At 38.1% G+C, this 24,681-nt stretch overlaps 1 protein-coding gene across 1 annotated transcript in view; it reads left to right on the top strand.

Moving 5' to 3' along the window:
* Zpbp (zona pellucida binding protein) overlaps positions 1–19,793 on the top strand; it is a 390,789-nt gene extending 370,996 nt beyond the window's left edge. Inside the window, exon 17 of the mRNA XM_050141095.1 lies at positions 19,652–19,793. The gene's annotated coding sequence lies outside the window, so the exon portion shown is untranslated. The remainder of the gene's footprint in view (positions 1–19,651) is intronic.
* The last annotated feature ends 4,888 nt before the right edge of the window (positions 19,794–24,681 follow it).

The raw sequence follows: 24,681 nt of genomic DNA, 5'->3' as shown, positions 1-24,681 counted from the left end.
TTACATTGATAGATTTTTGTATGTTGAAAAATCCCTACATCTCTGGGATGAAGCTGACAGCTTGCTACAATACAGAGAAGACCAAGAGATGAGTGAGCAGCCACCCAGTAGGACACCTCACCCTCTAGGACCTCCATAGTGGGGCAAAAACCTCTGGCCCCTCCCCCAACTGTCTTGGCTTTTCTAGCCAGCCAGCAGGAGAGTTTTCTGCAGGTAGGCTGCCCCAATACCTTCCCCATCCACTGGACCCTGCCAGCTAATAGCCCCATCCTACCCCTGAACTCACCTACAGTCTTATAGGCTTAGAGCATGATCATCATCATCATGGGAAGCAGAAAGGCATTGTGATGGAACAATAACCGAGAACTTTAAATCCTGATTTGTGAGCAGCAGGCAGGAGAGTGTGAAAGAGCAAAAGCAAGGAGGGGGGAGGATTAGACCTGAAAGGGCTTTTGAAACCTCAAAGCCCACTCCCAGCAACATACTTCCTCAACAAGTACACACTTCCTAATCATTCTCAAATAGTTTTACTCTATGATGACTAAGCATTCGAATATATGCACCTATGGGGTCATTTTCAGTCAAACCACGTACCTGACAATAAGGAATCATGATAAATATATAGAGCTTACACAAGTATTGATTAGGTGGACATGAAACCTATGGACATTGAAACTGTCCCATTAGTGAGCCAATATGAAACTCCCTTATGATCTAATGGAGTTGAGTCTTCATTAATTTTTCACATGAAAAAGAAGGAAGTGGCATAGGGATACTCCAGCATGCTAGCATGAGGAGGGGAGGTCATTTGAAGAAAATGGTGCAAAGAAGCAGTTACCAGAACTAAAAAAGACCCGGAGCAGAAACGACAAGACCTATGTGCAAAAGACAAACAAAAAGAGTGAGAGCATTCTTTAGGGCTGATCATGCTATCCATTACAAGTAATGGAAACTCTGGCCCTTTAATTTTCTCATTCAGTATAACTCATTGATTAGGTAATGAAATCAGGGACCAGTCCCAGGCCTGATTAACCTCTATATTTCCTATTGTTCATCCCCCTTGTCAGTAGCTATAGAAAGCCTAATGATCAGTGATGAGGAGACTTGAAGATACCTCTGAGAAGGCTGGATTTTCTGCCAAGATGCTTGCTGTATTCTATTGCCAACATTCAGAAACTGGTACAGAAACAAGTAAGGGTTGAAATTTATCTCTTGCCAGATGTATTTTGACTAATCGTAAAGGACTTTGTGTGTGTAAACATGGGTGTATGAACATCTTCATGAAGATGAATACCATAGACATGACGCGAAGCTGGTAAGTACTGTATTGGAGGTGGCCCCTGGATTTTATGTTCATCTTTCCTGGAGTTCATTAAGGTGAGCATTCCATTAACAGCAGGGGGAGAACATTTTGAACATGGATTTACATGTGGAACAGATGATAACTTGTCTGTCATCTGAGTTCCTAGACTTGTGGTAGCAGGTGGTTTGTAAAATGCTTGCCAAAAGAGAAGCCAGGAGAACTCCAGTGAGAAATCATTCACTCTTCTGACTTATAACAGTGGCAGAGAGAAGTCCCTAAGGCTAAAACTCAGATGTGTTCTGTGTTTCCTTGGAGAAAAAAAAATATTGTTTTTTTTTTAACATGTTATTATTTTCCACATTTAATTGCTGAGTTGGTTTGACATATTAAGGGGAATTGAGATATTCACTGTTGTAACCTTCAACTTGATGAGTCACATATGAGTCAAGAGATCACAAAGACATATGGACTGTGGCTGAACAGGGTAGGGATTTAGCTACATAAACTTGAAATATCCGTATGTATGATTAAGAGTGGGAGCAATGGAAGCAAGAGTCATTTAGCATTTATGATGTGCCAGTCACAGTGCCCAGGATTTACAGCCATTACCTCATTCTGCCCTCGCAGTAATCTCAGGGAGAAAGCAATAAGAACCAGCATTTTCTAGGCAAGGAAATGGAGCTTTTTGAGAGGACACACAGCTAAGGGTGTATGCCACACTGAATTTAGGCTGAGACTTCTAGTTACTTCTAGACTCAAAGCGTCAGCTCACTCTCAAATCAAGTTAATCTAGGCCTTAAATCTGGTTCTTGAGATTCCAAAATGCATGTTCTCTGCTTAGAAAACAAAATTTAAAAAAAATAATAGAAGAGAGAGAAATTCTAATATATTTTGGAAAAGTGTGGTTTATGCTGTTGCTAAATGTGTCCAATATACTAAATATATAATACTTTAAAATTAATTCTTATTTTTATCACAGATAGCTTGGAAGACTGTATTATCAGGTCCAAAATATGACTATAAATTAACTACAATAATAAGTAGAATGCAGTGGGAGACATGGCCTAATTAGTAGTTTATTTTTAGTATTTTTAAAATGACTTAAAAACAGTACAGTGCTGTGTTATAACTTTCATAAATACTGACCATCTTAACAGCTTGATGGTTGAGTAGTATAACTTGTAAGATAGTGAACTGCAAGTAAAATTTGAGTATAGGTCATTTTAAATACATTAAAAATTAAGTATAAGGCAACTAGCAGTATTTAAGTAAAGTATTTAAAATCTTCATCAATAAGCAACATTTTTCAACTAAGGAGAAACAAATAAGAGCACTGTAGAATAAAAGTTATAGCCAATCAAAATTCTTTAGAATAAAAATAAAAAATACTTTAAATGACATGCTATATAAGGCTATTTCTTTTTTTAATGGTTTTAATTGGGCCAGGATATTTATACAAATTTTGGGGGTACAGCATGATAATTTGACAAATAAATACAATGTATAATGATCAGATAAAGGTTAATTAGTACTTCATCATCTATAATTTGTCATTTTTATGTTGGAAACTCTCTTCTAATTACTCTGAAATATATAATAAACTATCATAGGTTGTCTGAGAACATCAGAACAATTCCAATCTAACTATATTTTTTGTCCTATATATTGAGCCCTACACTTTATCCGTCATCAGAAGAAGAGTCAAGGGAGCAGCTGAGACACTGGCTGGGCAGAGACCTCTTAGGTTGTTGATAGAATATTCTCTTCTCTCCCATTGTTACTACTATCAAGTGGTTCTCTGCACTAGGCAGAGGCATAGTAATATATCATATTCTATTCTTGGTGTTGGACAGTGTTGCACATCTATGGTGTAAGAACTTACTCAGCTTCTTTTAGTTACTACATTACTGACTGTTGTGTAGTGCATGCAATTAAACTAGGAAGAGCATCCCACCACCATCTTCATTGCTTTACTCTCTGAGTCTAAGAGACTGGGGTTGTATCAAGTTACACTGTAAGGGAAACTCAGTCAATCACTTTGTTAATTTATTATGAACCAATTAAAGAATATAGCTGGGAATATGGATGAGAATTACCAGAATTTCTAGGTAGACTGTTGTACTGTTGAAGATGGTTGGGTGGCATGCATGGACTTCCTTTCATGTCCTGAAATTACCACGGGCAAAGAGACAATAATAGAAAAGTTGTCTCAGTGGAAAGATATTATATTTGGCCAGACACCTTTCTGTTGTTTTACTGGAGTCATCTGAACCACGTGTGAAGCAACAAATGCCTAGGCCATCGACAGACTTTCTGGATAATTTTATCATTACCATTGATGACATTTCAACTCTCTCAAAACTCCCGGCTTCTTCCCAATATCCCCTAATTCTAACATAAACCTGGGTTGAAAAGACACCCAACAGGACTCTCAAAAATGATTTCTGTTCTTAGGAATGAAAAAATTGTCTGGATCACACAAAGGCAATAGATATTGGACAAAAACCAGAAAGAAATGACTTGCCATAGTGACTAGTGGCACATTTAGTCTTGCACTGAAAAACACCTGAAGCCATCATTCTGCCTTTTGGGGAGAAGTCTTTATCTTAGCTTAGTTTTATCACTATGAATAGATGACACAGACTGGGTGATGTATAAAGGAAAGATTTGATTCCCCAATCTATGGCCGGAGGACCAAGAGCCTTGTGTCAGTGTCTGTTCCGCTGGTGGTAAGGATTCCTACTGCTGTAACTCATGGCAGAGGGCAGAAGAGCACTTGGATATATGCAGAGAAAAGAAAAAAGCTTAAGGGCTCTTAGTTTTTATAAAACCTACTCTTGAGGTAAATAGTCTGCTCTTGAAAATTATTACTGGGTTCTCGCAGAGAACTCATAATAATTGGCCAGTTCTACAGAGCTACATTAATCATGCTAAGGAAGCAACCTCCTTTAAAAGCTCCTCCCCCTTCATGTTCAGAATCAAATTTAGTATAAATCCCAGAATGGATAGATCTTATTGAAATTACAGCCATCTTCTTTGGGTCTGAGTTCAGTCAGAAACAGATTCACAATGAGGATAAAATGTCTATCATGAGAATAGCTGAGAGATATGTCTGGCCACCGCTTCTATTAAATTGCCCCAGATGCCCATCCTGCAAAGTGTGACCAGAATTCTCAGAGGAACAAAGAGCAAAGGTCCCAGTGGCTGCACAGCATAGTGACAGGCCTTCAAGTCTCTCTCATGGCCAAGATGGATCAAGATGAACTTGTTTATGTAACACTGAGGAGCAGTATTCTACTCAGTAAAAGGTCAAACCGGAGTGAACAGATAATAGAATCCCAAGGGAAGGGAAACGATGGACAAAGAGAATTTTCAAGAGGAATTCTGACAGGATAATAACCAAGGCTTTCTTCAGAAACCTGTAAATTAAGCAACGTTAATATCTTTTGACAGAGAAAACCTGAGATTCACCTCAGAATCCTTTCAAAATGAGAACATTTATTATCAGTCACCTATGGAGCACTTGTGTAGGGATTGCTGGAATTAAGGAGGAGTATTTTGCCCTATATCTGCCATCCCTTTAACCATAAAAACGTTGTTAGGAATTTAATTTGAGTCAGATTTTATGTTTTTAGCAAAAACAAAAACAAAAACAAAAAAAGTGTCCATTGTATTAATAAAAACAAGTTTAGAAACCAAAAACTTAAGGTTGAATATATATTATAGTCATTCCAAAAAGGAGCCTAGTAATTCTAAACAAATCCTTACTATGTGACATTTCCTGGGGAGTTATGAATAAGCAAATTGGGAACCAATAACAGACCCATTTCCAAATAGGAACCAAAGACATACCAAATAATGATTCTAGCAAATCCAACATGGAAAACCAATGAGTTTAGTGGTATTACTTACAGGAGTATGGGTAAGGAGTTAATTATAGAAGCATACGTGGCAAAAGGCAGCTGCATCACTGAAAAGCCCAGGCTAGCATGACTGATATCTCATAGACATCACTGCTCAACTTGGAGGACTTTTTTTTTTTCTTGTCTGACAAACTCCTTTCTCCTGCAATCATTGTTGCTTATATAACCTTCGGGAGGGGCTTTGTGAATCTTGTCAGTTTTAGGAACTTACTGAGATGTATGAGTTGCATTTTCCTGAGCCTTTTAGGTTTAATTTAGTTTCTGAATCTCCAGAGCCTTCTTTATTAGTGTAACAGTTTGACAGAAAATGACCCCATAAGCCCATAGGGAATGGCACAAGTGTGGTCTTGTTGGAGTAGGTGTGGTCTTGTCAGAGGAAATGTGTCACCATTGCTGGGCCTTGAGATGAAAGAAGCTCAATCCAGGCCCAGTGTCACTCTTTTCCTGCTGCCTGTGGATAGAGATGTAGAACCCCCAGCTACCTTTCCAGCACCATGCCTGCATGTTGCCATGCTTCCTACCATGATGACAAATGGACTAACTGTCTGAAATGGTAAGCCAGTGACAATTAAATGATTTCCTTTACAATAGTTGCTGGGGTCATGGTGTCTCTTAGACAACATGAAACCCTAACCAAGACATTGGGTTCTCTAGTTTGATACCTGGAGACATGGTGCTATTCTTGATGAAAATTTAGTACAAGGTCAAATTCACTCATTTTAACTGAAATTTGATATAATTGCATGTTTGTCAGGCAAGCATTACTTTTTTTTTAATTTTATCGATGGAGAAGATAAAAGTTAGAGGGCCAGATTGTCTTAAATTTAACTCACAGCAGACTTATTCAGACTGCCCCCCTTGAAGCTATTCTCACCATAACAGTTATCTATCCCTCCATTCCTGAAAAGTATCTTATAATAGGCAATTATTCCAGAGTCCTGGAGAGGGTCTGCACTTGACCAAAAGGAAGTCTTAGTTACAGGTCTGTAAGCCTGCATTGATCAGACTGTAGTGGCTTCAACACTCTGATTCAGATTTCTTGTGTGTGTGTGTGTGTGTGTGTGTGTGTGTGTGTGTGTGTGTGTGTGTAAGCTAGTATGGAAGCATGACCATATAATTTTCATAGCTGTGTTGGAAATGTAGGCAACTGTAGTGTTTTATTTTAGTTTTATTCCACATAATATGCTCCAATGAGGATTCCTCAAGGCCTAATGAACCTGCATAAATAAGCTATTTCATGTAGGCTATTGATGAAAACAATATCTTTCCTTTATTCTCTAACCTTTAACTTGAATTTTTCATGTAATTTTATTAATTCAAATATTTCTGTTGCTTTCATCAGTGCTTTTTTCACAAATGTATCTAAGCTACATTATTTTAATGACTGTTTATATCTAATTATGGACTCATCTTTGTTACAACTGTCAGGTCTAGTGAGTCTAGCGTAAAGAAAAAAACAAAAAGCTGAAGTGATAGTTTTCACCTTCATAGTTCCAAGTATTAAAATACAAATGAGCCCTTCAAGATTTCTCTCTCTTTCCCTTCCTTTCCTCTGCTTCCCTTGCCCTTCTCTGTTTCTTTTCTTTTACTATAATTCAACTTGCCCTTGGAGTTAGAAATTTATATGCCTTAAACTCATATTTTTGGAGCTTTTAAAATTCAATCACCAACAGACAAAATATAGTTTTCATATTTTCCCAGGTTATTTTATAATTCACTCACATTACAATCATCTATAGCATGACCAGGAGGTACAGAAGGACAGGGCTCACCTGTAGGCTGTTATAGCTGACTCCATGGGAGATGTGAGCATCCAGAGGTTGCAGATTACATCCAACAAAGAAGATATGTATCAGGTCAGTCAGTACTATATCCTAGGTAGACATTTTCTTATGATTAAGAATGTTTACAGGGGCTGGAGAGATGGCTCAGCAGTTAGCAGCATTGGCTGTTCTTCTAGAGGTCCCGAGTTCAATTCCCAGCAACCATATGGTGGCTCACAACCATCTGTAGTAAGATCTGATGCCCTTTTCTGACCTAAAGTTGATAGAGCACTCATACATAAAATAAATGAATTTAAAAAAAGAGATTTATTTTGGGAGGAGGCGGTAATTTTTCAAATAAATAAATAAAAGAATGTTTACAACATTTATGAGATAGAAAATTACGGGAAAAATGGGAAGAGAATTGAAGTGGTAAGCTATAAGTAGAAAGGTAATATTGAAACACACAATCCCACACATGAGAGAGGGAGGAGAGGGGGAAGGGAAGAAGGAGGGAAGGGAGAGAAAGAGGCACAATGGAAAGAATGAAAGAAACAAGGTCAATACCTAATATGTTACTAGAGACTCTTGATATATAGTTTCATCTTAAACTTTTATATGGATATGATATTTTTGTCTGTCTGTCTAGGTATCTCTATGTTTGCTGGTCAATTTAATCTATTTTCTGACTTGTATTTCTCTGTTTTTTTATCTATTTATATCTGACCAAATATCTGCACATACATTCAAGTGTCTAATAATGTTTCTCAAGTATCTATCCACCTATCTATTTTTATCTATCATCTATACCCATCATCTATCATCATCTAGTTAGATGACATCTATTTGTTTACATATTTCTTATGTCTAATAAGAGGTGTTCTTCTACTTACAGTAGACATAACTGTATGATGTTAGTTTTGCTGGACATAGGGAAGAGAGAGAATATGTAGTGAACTTTGGGTCCCAGTGTCTCTTAGAGATGTGTATAGACCCTGAATACAGAACTGTCATGAAATTCTGAGCTCCATCACCTTTTTACTATGCCTCCATGCTCTTCTTCTTGATCTCTCAATGCTAGTGAAAGGAGATCCCCTCTTTGGTGGTGTGAATGCATGATGTTTTTCATTCATAATCTGGACAGCCTTGCGTAATATCAAAGACAGTATCTAAAGTAAACAAATTGCAAGTTGGGTTAATATTTTAAACATTCTCGATTTTTCAGGTGGAGGTGGTTTTGTAGACTTTATCAGTAGGTACCTATTTGTACATTCTTGTGAACGCACCTTCACAGACTCGTGTCATTTGCATGGGATTTCTAGATTTTTCTTAGAGTTTATGGTTAGCATTAGAGAAGAGAAACCACCATTTTAAGTTACAAGAGTTGAAACATCTATAGATTTTAGTGTATTTTAAACCTAAGCAATACTGTTTCTTTTTCAATTATTATTTTATATTTTAAAAGGCTTTCTTATTACCAAATCAATATGTTTTTAGAAAAACCAGAAATTATAAGTAAGCCAGGAGAGAAAATATAAGCATTATAATTTTACTGTCCTTGGAAACTACTGTGAATAGCATGGTGTCTCTTTCTCAGGTGGTTTGTTTAGTCTTGTTTTGTATCTTATTTGGGCATATGTACATTTTATTTTCACAAAATGGGATCATATGATACATTTAATTGATTTTGGAACCTTCTTAATAAAAAACATCATTTTCACGAAATATTTTCTATCCTATTGAAAAAGTATTAAACTTTTTAAAACCTCCAAAACTCAGCCTCAGTAAACAGGGAGAAAGATGTAAGTAGAGAAAAGAAAGAAGCAAGAGGAATGGATGTGAATAGGACACCGTATCATCAGCTCTGAGACAGGTCAAGGCCCATCTGTCTGAAAAGCACGTTCCCATACCTAAAACATGAACTGGCTGCAGTCACAGAAGCAGAGGAGCCACAACATTGAAACGTTAAGGAAACTAGAAAGTCTGACAAATTAATTTGCCCTCTCTAAACAATAGAAACCCAACATGAGGAAGCCAGTAGAGGACATGTTGATGATTAGAAGAGCTCAGTATAGCATTGGTCCGAGGGTTTTGCCAATTGACTAAAAGTAGTCAGTCTTTGCAGAAACATTGTGGTAGAGACAATTAAACACAATAAAAATGTTTCAAACAGAAACTTAATAAACAATCCATTTTTATTCATTAATCAAGATTCTTTTTGCAATCAAGGAAGAGAGACTCCAGGGCCATGCATAGCTCAGTGTTTAAGAGTATATTCTTCCAAAGGACACAAGTTCATTTCACAGTCAACACATAGGGCAGCTAGCAACCATAAGTAACTGTGTCTCATGGGAATTGATGCCCTTCTCTGGATTCTATGGGCACTACATTTGTATACACAAAAGTAATAAAATAAAATACTTTAAAAAAGACAAACAGAGAAAATAGAAAAATAAAACATAAGTGAAATCAAGAGAGAAGTAAAATAAGAGAAAACAAGCACAATACAGTTAAAAATAAAATTAAGAGATATTGGAGACAGAAAACTGTAAAGAGAGTGAGGAGAAAAGCAAGTGGTTTCAAAGTACACTAAAGGAAAACAATCACAGAAACACAGGCAAACGAGATCCAAAGATTGCAGAATTTGAATCCTCAAAGAACCAAATTGTCACAACAAAATAGAGTATAATACAAAGGTGTAATTCTAGAAAGTATATGAAATTAAAGCTCATGTGGTGGTCACCACATGCCAGTCCAAGCTGACTTGCCTCATCTCACGTACACATGACTAACTGAAGGCTCCAACATAAAGCCACTTTGTAATAATTAATGATAATGATAATGATAATAATCATAATAAACGAGTTCCAGTTTTCAAACGATGGTCAGCCCTTTCACTGTAGAATTGTAAAGTCACCATGTTAAAATGTTTCTGAAGGAGCTATGCGTCATGCATTAAAACATCAGCCAAATTGTATTGCTATAAAAACACCTGCCGAGCAAGAATGTCTAACCCACAGAAAATCAGATTTTATTTTGAGGAAATTCCTGGAAGATATTTGTCGACTCCTAAAACAGACCCAAAAAGACTGGACATGAATTTCAAGTCTATTCAACTACAGGGCTTGAGAAAGGGTGTGTGGCTGCCAGAATGACAAAGGAGAATGAGAATAAGATAGAGAAGGAATCCCTTGTCTGGAAGGGTTGGGGACAGAAGCATTTTGGATTTTAGATATTTTCTCATATGGGATACTAATATATACAAAGAGATTTTTAAGGGATACTACCCAGAACTTAACCTAAAATTTATGCATGTTTTATAATAGTTGTGTTATACACATATATTTAATAATTTTGTTCAAAGAGAAATATTGGTATTGGATTGATACTTGTGGTATCAAATCAGGGCTCACAAAGCCTCAGAGTGTGCAGTATTATCTGTGGGTTAGGGATACTCAACTGTACAGTAGTATAGAAGGTATAAACCAAACTCACTGCTTGCCTTACTTCTTTTTTTTTAAAGAATATCATTTTATGTGATGATTGTTTTGTTTGTGTGTAGGTCTATGCACTGCATGCATACCTGGTACTTACAGAAGTCTATAAACGGTATCTGATCCCCTGGGGTTGGAGCTACAGCCAATATGAGCAATAGTACGAGTGGCTGGGCATTGAACCTGGATCCTCTGGAAGAGTAGCTAAGGCTCTTAACCACTGAACCATCTTCTCAGTGTCATGAATGTCTTACTTTTAAGAATCAAGAACGACAAGAAGAGTTTACAAATCCTCTCACAAATGACTGAACAAAACAAATAATACAAAGAAGAGCTCTTTGTAAGACAACAGTACACTTGAAGGATGCTAGAGAAGAATGCATTTCCAGCTAGAGTATTTCAGAACTGTCAGCTAGGTCTACTTGGTTTATAACATTGTCCAAGTCTTTTAGTTAGCAGTGGGTGAAATCTGTGTTTTATTGTCTCTGCATGTGCTTCAAGAAATAGTGATAATAGATTATCATTATCTCAAAGGTGTTTTAAAACAAGACACTATGCCTATGCATTGCCTGGCATTATGACTCAGTTAAAAGTTGAAAGAAGAAAAGACCCTGAAAGTAGGAGTGGAAACCTCAGCTTTTAAAGTTTACATGGATGCCCCCTCTCTTGCCGTTTACCAACACAAACGTTCCTCTGGCCGATTAGAGAGAAGAATCATAGCATGACCTTTGCTGCTTTTCCTTCTTGGCACATCTTTACTTGAAACAACCCAGGATATGTAATTTTTAGCTAATTTATTCTCATACCATGGGTTGACCGTTGTTTCTCTTCAATAATTTGTGATTTTGTTGTTTTTAATATTTTTGCATTTTTTCCTTTACTGAAAACAGATTGTTTTCTCATACAATATATCCTGATTAGTTTTCCTTCCTCTACTCCTTAAGTCACCTACAATCCACCCCTTTTTATCTCTCATTAGAAAAGAACAGGCTTCTAAGAGATAACAACTAAACTTGTTAAATTAAAATATAATAAGTCAAAGGAAAAACTATCATATTGAAGTTGAACAGAACAATCTAACAGAAGAAAAAGAGTCCCAAGAGCAGGAACGAGAGTCAGAAACACACTCATTCTCACAGTCAGATGTCCCATAATATAATATTCCTCATATTGTGGGACTAATAGCTATATAATAACTATTATTAATAACTACAATATATATGCAAAGTACCTGTTGTAGATCCATGTAGGCTCTGTGCTTGCTGCTTCGGTCTCTGTGAACTTGCTTAGTTTATTCAGTGGACCAAATTATCCTTGATGCCCTCCATTCCCTCTGACTCTTACAAATCTTTATGTCTCCTCTTTCACAGGGTTCCCTGAGCTATGAAGGGAGGGATTTGATGGAGCAGTCCAATTAATATACTCTTTCCTTATAACATCTGGAGATGTGTGTCTCTACATCTGTTCCCGTCTTCTACTGGAGGAAATATCCTGAAATGACTGCATAAGGCACTGGTCTATGAGTATAGTAGAATATTATCAGGAGTCTTTTTTATTGATACTTACTTTTTAGAACAGTAGTGTTTGATATTATCCTAGGTCTCCAGAATATTTTGTTCTCGGTTACCCAGTCAGTCTCGAGTGTGTGTTAATTCTGTTGGAGTGGGCTTTAGGTCAAGTCAGACATTGTTTGGATACTCTCACAAGTTCTGTATCATCATTGACCTAGCACATTATGCAGGCCAGACAGCTAGTGGGTCAAAGGTATTTTTTTTTAATTATTGATCCTTTGTGGATTTCCCCTTATGCCTCCTGATCCCACTCATCTCCCTTCCTCATTTATTTCCATCTCTGCTCTTGCACCCTCCCCCAAGACAAATTTAAAAGTTAAACCAAAACAAGAGAAAGAAACTTACACAAAAAGCAAATCAAAACATAAACAAACAATAAAAATAACAACACAAAACAAACATTCAGCATGGAAACTGTAGCGTGGCCCAGTGAGTCACATAGTTACCCTTTAATCCGTACATCTTTACTTGTAAGTGTTCATTGCAATAAGTCATTGGTCTGGTTCGAAGCCTCAGGATTTTGTTACACCCTCAATACTGGGCCCTCACTGAGATTGGGCCTCTTGGATATCCTATTTCTGCTTTGTGTCATGGAGATCCTATGGTTTTGGATCTGCAGTTCCATCCTATTCATATGCTCCCACAGTTCATAGATGAGGTGGGTGTTGGAGTGGGCTGCCTTGTAGTCCTGTTTCTGGGCCTGGGTGGTAGTTGGGTTGGTCAGCATGCCAGCTTTCCCTCATTGTCTCCACCCAGGCACTTTCCAAAATTGCTTATGTTAGCTCACACAATGCAGCTGATGGCAAGGAGTGGGACCACTTCTGCGTTCACATCCTCAGGTCCAGCTGCCCAACACTCATACTTCCAGGACCATCTCTTCTGTTTTGCCCAGGTGAGGTACAGGACTACCTCTTCTGTTCTCATGCCCCTGATTTCATCTCTCTTGTTTCTCACTAATGGCAAGGAGTGTGTGTGTACGTGTGTGGTGTGTGTGGGAGAAGGTATATTAGCCTTAGCCTTGCCATCCCATGGCATACAAGGGAAAGAGCAGGGGCAGCTCTCCTGCTCTCATGGCCCAGCCCCTTAGAGGGCATGTTCGCCTCGGGCTAATGTTTACATATAAATCTGGAGGGCATGAGCCCTGCCGCTCTCTTTTTTGTATCTCCTGCTCATCGCTGGATCCCTGATCTTATAAGCTGTCCTTTCATTAAAAATTGCTATTTCATATTAAGCTAGCCTGGTTATTACGCCACCTACAGCTCACCTGTACTCCCACCAGCAGGGTCAGTTCTAGTTGGTTGCCCACGAGCGAGATGCCATGCCAGCACTCCCAAGAGCTGCTGCTAGGGGTTGGCAGTGTTAGATATACCACTCTCGTGAATTCAGAACCAGCTCTCCCACCCTCCACAGGCAGCGAGGGATGGGATAGAGGGTACGCCATTTCTCCTTTGCCCACTCAACAGTATGGCAGTTGAGGAGTGGGGACAGAACTCTTACACACGCCTGTTAGAGGAATTAGCTCTGCTATGATGTCTGGGCTAGGTGCACAATCTGCTTTCCCGAGTGCTAGTGCTACCTACCTTGAGGGACAAAGTCAACTCTCCCACTCTCGTGACCTTGGGACCAGCCCTTTCTGCTGCAGTAAGTAGTGAGAAGTGTTGGGTGTGGAGCAAGTGGGTGTATCTGTTCCTCACCCAGGCCACCGAGTGACAGACCATGGGTCTCTCCCACTCCCATGTATTCAAAGCCAACTCACCAGCACCCCACCAGCAGAGAAAGTGTAGGTCAAAGGTTTTGTATATTGCAGAGAATTGATTTATTTGTATTTTATGTGTATGAATGTGTTGCCTGCATGTATGCCTGTGTGCCATATGTATGCCTGGTTTCCCTGGAGGTCAGAAGACATTGAACTCCCTGGAACTGGAGATTCAGATGTTTGTGAGCTAATATGTGAGTGTTCAGAGTTGAACCAAGGTCCCCTTGGACGAGAAGCAAGTGCTCTTAACCACTCAGTCATCTCTCATCTCATTTGGCAGTTAGCCAAATCTGTGATTTTTTTTTAGTAAAGGGTTGTATTTAGAGATATGGATTTGGACTGTTTGTAGTAGGTACAAGATACATTCACAAATTTCTGTTGATTTTTGAGCTTACTTGTAGGACAGACATCTTTAAATCTACAAATAAAATCTATTTGTGATCATAGAACTTCTTATATAAAATTTGAGTTAAAATGACTACATTTGAAAAAAATTTAACTTAAAATATTTAAGATAATAATGCATCGCACATGAATATAAAAACAAATTTTTGGCAAAGATATATATTTCAAGAGAAAAAATGGAGATTCTTTAGCATTATAAGTCCACACAACTCTTTAATGTCGCTGGGTTAGTAGAAGGCAGTTGGATTCATATATTTGCTTCTGTATTCAATATGCTTCAAAATTTTTTAATTAAATATATGAGTACAAAAGGCAGGTGAGGTAGCCCCTACCTGCAATTGTTGCACTTAGAGGAGGTGGATGCAGAAGGATTCTGAGTTGAAGAGCACCCTGAGATTCATCAAGCCCTCACACAGAGATATATTTAGAAAATACACTAATATTTTAATAATATTTAAAATATTTATGTTTTTTAATTTTAAGTGTATGAGTTTTTGCACTATGTTTATACCTTGTGATGATAGAAGCTTGAGAAGAGTTTTTGATTCACTGGAATAAGGTTATGAGCTGCTATGTGGATGCTGGGAATTGAACCTAGGTTCTCTGTAAGAGCATCAAGTGCTCTTAAGCATGGATGCATCTTTCTAGCCCCTTAATAGTATTCCTAAAATTATACCATGGTAGCTATGATTATGGACATTCTTTATTTTAATTAATTAATTTATTTATTAAAGATTTCTGCCTTCTCCCCTCCACTGCCTCCCATTTCTCTCCCCCTCTCCCATTCAAGTCCACCTCCCTTGTCCGCCCATAGAGCAATCAGGGTTCCCTGCCCTGTGGGATGTCCAAGGACCACCCACCTCCATCCAGGTCTAGTAAGGTGAGCATCCAAACTGCCTAGGCTCCCACAAAGCCAGTACGTACAGTAGGATCAAAAACCCATTGCCATTGTTCTTGAATTATCAGTAGCCCTCATTGTCCGCTATGTTCAGTGAGTCTGGTTTTATCCCAGGCTTTTTCAGACCCAGGCCAGCTGGCCTTGGTGAGTTCCCAATAGATCAGCCCCATTGTCTCAGTGTGTGGGTGCACCCCTCGCGGTAATTATGGACATTCTTTTTGGCTCCTATGCCAAAAATCAACCACAAGTGATCTCATACAGTCTATTCACAATATATTTTAAATACACAGTTGCACTAAAGCTCCATGATTTTTCTTGCATTTCGAATGCATCTTATATCATGCACAGGTTTTCTATATGATGCACTGGCCCTTTAAATCATTCTGGTTGACTGACTTATTCTTATTTTTCTTTAAACATTAAATAAATGAAAAAGCCTGAAGCACTTATTTTTTAAAAAAAAAAAAAGACCTGAAAGTCAACTGTAAAATTGAGGCAGCCATTAAACATGCACAATCCACAGTGTCTATGTCTAATGGGTGTCTATGTACACTAAGTAAGATAAAGTCACTCCTTAATCTGTGAGACCAATGGTGATAGAGAATAGTTAACAATAAAAATTCCATCCCAGAACAAAATCAAGATCTAATCTGGGAAACTTCCCCATCCCAAGAGGGGCTACCCATCAGGACTGTGATTGCTCTGGGCGTGTGAGGCTGATCCACCATGTTCTGGGATAGTCTATAACTGCACACCAAAGTGTAACTGCTCTCAGATTATAGGTTGCCTGCCCACAAAAAAAGTGGATGTGTAAAGCTTCAGCAGGCTTTGGTGTTGGAAGCAGATGTGCTTTTGTTCGTATGTGAACAGGTGTTTCTCCAAGTACAGACATTAGCAGAGACTGCCTGGGCTCCATCCAGACGTTTCCAGGTGTGAGTATGTAGCTGCCACACATGGTAAAGCATACTCTGTGATTATTCTGTGAACCCGCAAGGCTTCATTTGAGAACAATTTGATTAGAAAAGGAAGCTCCTCTGGGAATTTGACTGATGTCTAACTCAGTGTAACACTTTTGAAAAGGTGGTGGAGCTGTCTTTCCAAGGCCACAGTTAGAGACAATGAGAGCTATTTCATAAAAACATGAGCAGGGGAACTGGAAATAGTGGTAATGGTGTCAACAGCAAATAGAGCTAGCTTTTTGTGTATTAATAAAATAGCTTTTTATATTTGATAATGAGTATCTATGCAGCATCCTAACCTATTTCTCTCTCTTTTTTTTTAATCCAATAATTTTGAGTCCACTTGCTTTCTCTGTGTTTACTCAGTCTTAAGAAGCTAGGCCTGGTAATATCCAACAATATCACCTTTAATCTACTTATCATTCTCCATCACTAGCATGGGCACCAAAATGATGTCTTCTGTTTGCCCATGGAGATTACGACACTTCTCTGTTCCAACAGTCATCTAGAGATGAACTTCAATGGAAATTATTGGACATTTGTGATGAATGAAAAAAGATCAAATTTCATAATTAAAATACAGGTAATAATTTGAGATAATTGAGTAAATAATATCTTTCCCTTGAAATTATTTTAATAAAATGGATATAATGCTTCTTATGTATTCTCATATCAATAGAGAACACTTCATGTGTCAAACAAATAGGCAGAAAAATGCAGTGGAGAGAAAACCTTAATTAACTAAATAAATAGAGTGTTAACTCAATTAGAGTAGAAATAATCTTTTGGGAAAATTTATCAGTGGCACTTAAGACCAAATTAAGAGACAATACATCAAAATAATTTTAGAAAATGTAAGGATATAAAACTAAGAAAAAGTTACATATAATATCAATATAATATAACTCATGTCATAAAAATACACACAAAATAAATAATTAGGAGGATGTTACAAAAGGGAGAAACCAAAGAAACTTGTACAAAAATAAATCTCTAGAGTTGCTTAGAACAGGAATGACCAGTTTTTGCACCAGAAAAAATTGCATGTAACTAAGAATACAACAAGAAAATGGACGAAGAATCATGACAATACACATCAGAAGATAATCTACATGATGAATTGTATTCTAAGAACATGAGTAGACCTTACATCCATAGTAATCAGGTAAAGAAGCAGACAAAAACACATATGTAAGCCCTGGGTCTGATTGTGTGCTAGAAGGAATACACATCATCCTAAGGAAGAATCTACACTCTCTTTAAGAGACAAGGACAGAATCCTGTAGTAACCATGAAGCCAGGATACAACCACAGAAAAATGCCAAACAACCCAGGCTAAACACTGTTCCAGTTACTGGGTCTCCAGGTAGAAGGAGACTGACATTTCTCCACTGAGTAGAAGTTCCCAGTTTTCACAAGCCTGAACCAAGTTCTGGGCTTTGGAGCCACATTAAATGGTTCAAGAGTGGATGCAATTCTATTTTGATAGGGAATCTTACTTTCGAGGGAACATATCTTTTAAAATTGAACCACCATGAGGGCCTGAGAACAAGGACAACTGCAAGTCAAGGAGTTTGAATTTAACATGTCACAGCCCAGGACAAGAGATGGATTTGAGATGCAGTTGAGGAGATCAGGGAGGCCAGAAGGGTCATTCTTTGCAGATAGAGGACAAACATAATAAATTTATATGGAGGCTTAAAAGACAAAAGTAGGCAAAGCTATCCTGAATCAAAAGAATAAAGCAGGAGCTATCACCATGCCAGATTTCAAGTTACACCATGGAGATATATTAATAAAAACAGCGTGATATTGACATTTTGAAAAGACATGTAGAGGGTGCAGATAAATCCACTCAATTACAACTGAGTTAATTACAATTAACAAACACTATGAAAATATATTTTGAAGAAAATAGTGCTAGAAAAACTGGATTTCAACATGCAAAACAAATAAAACCTTATCTTCATCTCTCACACTGGACAAAAACAAACTCACATATATCACAAATCTCAATATAAGACCCAATACCCTGAAATTACTAGAGAAAAATGTAAAGAGTTGTCTTAGTTGCTGTGCTATTTATGTGAAGAGACACCATGATCAAGGCAATTCATAAAACAAAACATTTAGCTGGAGGCTTGCTTAAAATTTGAGATCATTAGTCCATAATCATTATGGCAGAAAGCAGATAGGCATGACCCTATAGCAATAGCTGCGAGTTTTACAACCTGGCCCACAGGCATCAGGAAGAGAGAGACACAATGGACTTTAAAAGACAAACTTTGGAACCTCAAAGTCAAGTCCAGTGACATATCTCCTCCAAGAATGCCACATTGCCAAATCCTTTTCAAATGGTTCCCCTAACTGGGGATCAAGAACTCAAACATATGTGCCTATGAGAGCACATTCAAACCACAACTTATAGACATATGGACCTTCTGAATAGCACTCTTGCAGCATAAGGAACGGAACAAATATTTGAGAACTGGTATCTCATCAAATTAAAAAGCTTCTGCAATGCAAAAGAAACTGTCTTGTGTGAAGTGTGTGAAGAATCAGTCTACATACGGGTATAAAATTTTCTGTTGTATGCACTTCTACAGAATTGATGTCAAGAATACACAAAGAACCCAAAAAAGTCAACATTGTCTAACATCTCAGGGTTTGCATCTGACCTACAAAGACATTCTCACTGGTGCATGAACATCATTGAAGTAACCGTAGTACTATGGACTGGATTTAAGTCCCGTTCAGCAAGAGGAAAACAATAACTTGTACTATTTCTGAACCAAAAATCTTTGATTATGTAAGATATAGGTGCCATGGGAAAACCTACTAATATTATGCTGCTAAAAGGAAATAATATCATACCAACACTCAATGACTTACTGTTATATACACAGCTCAATATATCTCTCAACCCTTATTTGAGGAGCTACTAATTGCATCAAAGGTGATTAATGCAGAGACTCACCACACCAAGGTGCAGAGAGTAAGAGAATTCAGAATGCTCAGCCATAAAGGGGATATATACTGTACCCATCTCAAAGTTGGGGGATCATTGTGTTAGAAGGAGTGGAAAGAGTATAAGAGGAAGAGTGTTGTTACAAGGAAACATCTGGACACAACAGGGCTGCTACATGAACAAACTCCCACCAGTTGTAACAGCATGCACAAAACCTGTGCAAGCCAAAACCAAACTACATCCCAGCATAGAGAGCAGAGTTGAGCAATTGCATGCCTAGCTGAACAGTGAGGCTAGTTATTAGCAGACGAGAAAGAAAGGGTCCATTTTCTCTCAGAGTGTATTCACTGTTAAGCTGACTAGTCTCTAGAAGAAAACCAGGCATCCATAAATATTTTGGACAGCACAAATTGGTCTTCAGTTGTTTATAAAATAGGTGGGTTCATAGAGAAGGGTGTGGATCTGGAAACAATTTGGGGGTATATTTTATCAAAACAGATTGAACAAAACTGGAAACTCTCAAAACTAATTTTAAGAAAAGAAAGCAAGATATTCGTCAGTATTGCTATAGGATAGGGTCATTTCAGGTTCTCTATTCCATATCACCATAGAACCTTCATCTGGTGATGGATGGAGATAGAGACAGAGACCCACACTGGAGCACTGGACTGAGCTCCCAAGGTCCCAATGAGGAGCGGATGGAGGGAGAACATGAGCAAGGATGTCAGGACCACGAGGGGTGCACCCACCGACTGAGACAGTGGGGCTGATCTATTGGGAGCTCACCAAGGCGTGCTGGACTGTGACTGAAAAAGCATGGGATAAAACCGGACTCTCTGATCATGGCGAACAATGAGGGCTGATGAGAAGCCAAGGACAATGGCACTGGGTTTTGATCCTACTTCATGTTCCGGCTTGGTGGGAGCCTAGCCAGTTTGGACGTTCACCTTCGTAGACATGGATGGAGAGGGGAAGACCTTGGACTTTTCACAGGGCAGGGAACCCTGACTGCTCTTTGGACTAGAGAGGGAGGGGGAGAGGGGGGGGGGGGGGGGGGGGGGGGGGGGGGGGGGGGGGGGGGGGGGGGGAAATGGGAGGCTGGGAGGAGGCGGAAACTTTTTTTTCCTTTTCTCAATAAAAAAATTAAAAAATTAAAAAAAAAAGGAAAAGAAAGCAAATGGCCCCAATACTGATGACGATGTGGAGAAAAGGCACATAAATTACTGGTAGGAAAACAAACTGATACAGCCACTGCATAAATCACTTTGGACATCCCTCAGAAAACTAAAAATAGAGATACCATATGGACCTGGCTATCCCAGTCCTTGTATACTGGAAGGACTCTAAGTTAACATTCCTCAGAGATTCCTTGCATACTCATGTTTATTGTTGAGCTACTGATAATAGCTAAGAAATGGAAATATCCTGGATGTCCATCAAGAGATGAATAGGTAAAGAAAATGTAGGTTTGGTGGGAGGGGTGGGGAAGGGAAAATAATGTAATTATATTAGAATCTCAAAAATAGAGAAAGGAATTTAAAATTGGGGCTTGGAGGGAGAGATTGGGGGGAGGAAAGAAAATAAGTAAATGATATAATTATATTATAATCTCCAAAATTTAAAAGTAATAAAAATCAAATGTGATATATATATACATATATATATATATATATATATGCAATTGTGTTTAATTTTTCGTCTAGAAACTGAAAACAGAATATATGTAGTAAAACTGGTAACTCTGGAACTCTGGAGAACATTATCTTAATAAAAATAAGTCCAACTTAGAAAAACAAACATTGTACATTTTCTCTAACATGTAGAATCTAGATTTGTGTGTGTGTGTGTGTGTTCCTGTGTACTGAAAATAGAAAAGGATGCATGAAACACAAGCAAGGGGTTTGAAGCGAGGTTGGAGGGGAGGAAAGAGAAGGCAATAAAATGAATGTGTCCTGAAATATAAGTGGGTGGGGGAAGGAGACCAGAAAAAGGGGAATCAAGAGGAACGATGGAAGATAGTAGAGCAGTGGCATGACTAACAGAACATAATGGATGTATGTGAGAGTGCCATATATTAAAGGTGACTGCTTTATTCAAATAATAAATAAAGATTTATAATAAAATAAAATGGCAAATGTTTTCTAATTTTATTCTCATGAAACCTTTATATGTATGAATAAAGGGCTTTTTAGTGACTCTGCTATCATTGCCTTTCCTCAGTATGGACTTTCTCTTCTTCTGCTGTGAACTTCTCTAAAGAAGAGATGTAGCATATGGATATTACCCAGATAATCCAAGAAGAATTTAAATGTTGACACAAATTTATCATTGGATACAGTCTCTCCGTGGGTCCATTTCCTCATCGGTACATCAGATGTTGATTTGCTAAGTAGAGAACTGTGCTCTCGGGCCAAAATGAAGTAGCATCATTACAATTCCACTCATACGGTAATAGCACTTTCTCTCTTAATTTGAAGGCCATAAATCTGATTTCTCACTGTATGAAGGTAAGTACTTCAGAACTGTTGCTATGTGGAATTGATACTTAGAGTCTCTGGCATAAATTATGCTACAGCCATCCTCTATCAGTAGTCTGAGAACCCAAGCATCAAGCAGATAATTCAAATAATCCCCAACTATAGACATATACATTTTATGCCTGGGGATCTTTTTCATCACAGAGTGAACAAATCCTGAAGCAATAGGAGCTGTAACAGCTGCAAATTCTGTGTGTGCCAATCGGCAGTTGTTTGGGTACTGTGCAAATTATTAGCACTTGTACTATAGTTAGAATCCAATTTTGCAAAATCCTAGCAAGCGATTTTATACTAACATGGATTTTAAAGCAGGAATAATGCTGGGAAACCATAGCGAGCCAACATTTATATCAAACGACACTTCAAGTAACAAGCATGTCGGAGAGATGGGATGTCACTTGTGACTTAGAAACTCTAACCAGGCTTTGACATTGAGAGTTAAAAGGAAGTTTCCTTCTTTTACACAGTTGGGTACATGAACATGATAAGAAAAGTCTCAAAGAGAGAATTCTTCCAGTAATAGGTGAACAAAATGCTCATTGTATGAAGTTTTAAACCTGTACAAGTTTAATCTAAGAAAGTAGTCAGCCATATTCCAGTTTCTTGAAAACTGCTATTATTATTTTCACACATTTGAAGTCATTAAGGGTGTTCTTTTTCCATTTTTGTTTGTTTGTTTTTGTTCATGCAACTTTTAGTCATTAATTTCTCGATACTTCTTGCTTTCCCTTGTTTACTTATTCTAGGCTGGCCTAGAACTTCAGATTTTTCTTCTGATCCTCCTACCACTACATCATGAATGAGTGTTTGAATTACAGGCAAGTTACCATGCCCATCCCCAGCTATTATTATTTGTCATAAAAATATATTTGGCTGCATTCTCTTATTGAACATTGCTGTTACACTACTGTTTAACTCTTCCTAGGTACTAGGGATCTGCTCTTTTATTCTGATTTCCAAAATGTGGTAAAAGTACCAACCCGATAAATGCTTACAATTCACTATTTGCTAGAAAAATAAATTATTGAATAGTGGAATATTTTTTCCTTTAGTCCTAACTGTCCTGGAACTTGCTTTGCTTTGCAGATCAGGCTGGCCTCAAATACACAGAGATCTGCCTGCCTCTGCGTCATGAGTGCTAGAATTAAAGGCATGTGCCACCATACTCAGCAAGTGATGGAGTATCTTAATTTTTAAGTTCTTGAGATATATTTTGGAACTGGTTTCCAGAAGATAATAAAACATGCTTAAAATGGTTGTGAATTTTTTTTACTTTATTTATTGTTAAATTCAATTGATTGATAGGATTGATTGAAATTTCTTTAAATCTCTGACCTGCTACAAACAAAAGGTAGTTTTTTCTGCCTACATTCACATGGTCTAATCTATGGAAGTCACATGATCATATTTGACTAGTATGAAGAATGTTCATCCAGCAATTTCAGGATAAAATAAGCACGGCTTGGAATAGACTAGGGATGTTGACACATTAGAACAGGCAACCCTTAGAATTGGGAACTGATGACTGGAATATACTCCTCCCATTTCTGAAATTCTTTATTTTTATTTTTTTAATTTATTTATTTATTAAAGATTTCTGCCTCCTCCCCGCCACCGCCTCCCATTTCCCTCCCCCAATCAAGTCCTCCTCCCTCGTCAGCCCAAAGAGCAATCAATGGAAGAATGGATGAAGAAAGTGAGGAATATATACATATTAGAGTACTACTCAGCAGTAAAAAACAATGACTTCTTGAATTTTGCATACAAATGGACAGAAATAGAAAACATTTCTAAAATTCTTATGTGTGCTGAGAAGCAGGTCCTTAGTGCTGGGGACATCATTGAGCTGAGGGAAGCCTTATATTCAACACACTTTTAGCTGTTATCAATTGAATGTGAAATAAGCCCCAAGTTTGAATAATCGAATCCCATCTGGCTATACTGTTTGGGAGATTATAGAATTTTTGGAATCTTTGGAGGTGAGACCAGCCTCTGGTTCTGGCTTGTACTCTATTTCATAACTGGAAGACATGGGAGCTCTCACCTTATGTTCCCTCTTCTGTGGTCAGAGCTGTTCCAGATGCTATTTCTTCCTCATCATGATTGGCTGGAATCCTGGAATCTGTGAGCCAAAATAAACTTTTCCTTACATTGTGTCTGGCATTTATTTGGTTACAATGACCCACACGTTTGACAGAAATCACTCAACCAACCTTATTTTTCTTATTCTATAACACTTCCATAAGAAACTCTTGAAGTTATTTTTCTGTAGTTTAGAACTTCAAATAGTTATCTATAGATATATTTGTTATTTAGAGAACATATTTATTATGTATAGGGATCTATAGCTGGAGGCTTTTCTGTGTCCTGCGTGGTCCCTCAGCCACTTATAAAATATTCACTCAGAGGCTTAATATTAGCTATAATTGTTTGGCTGATGGCTCAGGCTTATAAATAGCTAGCTCTTACATATAAGTAATAAGCTCTTACAGGGATCTGAATAAGAATGTCCTTTATGAGCACAGATATCTGAACACTTGGTTCCCCATTAGTACTGCTGTTTGTATAGGTTTATGAGGTGCAGCCTTGCCACAGGAAGTATGTCACTATGGGTGGACTTCGAGAGTAAAAACCAAATGCTTCCACCACTTCCAGCTTGCTGTCTGTATTTTGTGCTTGCAGCTCAAGTGAACTTCCAGCTTCCTGTTCCTGCAGTCAGGCCTTTGTTCACTATTATGATGGAGGAAGGTAATTGGTTAATTATAATAAACCAACTGCTTGGCCTCATAGCTTAGAACATAGGTGGGTGGAATAAACAGAATAGGATGCTGGGCGGAAGAGGAAGTGAGGTCAGACTCTGCTCTGCTCAGGACAGACCCGACAGCTCTGCTCTCTGGAGCAGAGACGCCAGGCTTTGCTCTCCCAGGCAGCTCCAACCCACGATGGACTTAGGCTAGAATCTTCCCGGTAAGCGCACCTTGGGGTGCTTACACACATTACTAGAAATGGGCTAGTCCAGGTGCGAGAGTTAGCCTAGAAGAGGCTAGATAGAAATGGGTCAAGCAGTTAAATGAATACAGTTTGTGTGTTGTTATTTCGGGCAT

Source organism: Alexandromys fortis, unplaced genomic scaffold (genome assembly GCF_014885135.2).
Source record: "Alexandromys fortis isolate MF-2015 unplaced genomic scaffold, M_Fortis_MF-2015_v1.1 scaffold_7, whole genome shotgun sequence".
NCBI lineage: Eukaryota > Metazoa > Chordata > Mammalia > Rodentia > Cricetidae > Alexandromys > Alexandromys fortis.
The sequence above is the reverse complement of the archived record's forward strand: the minus strand, read 5'-3'. Positions and strand labels throughout refer to the sequence as shown.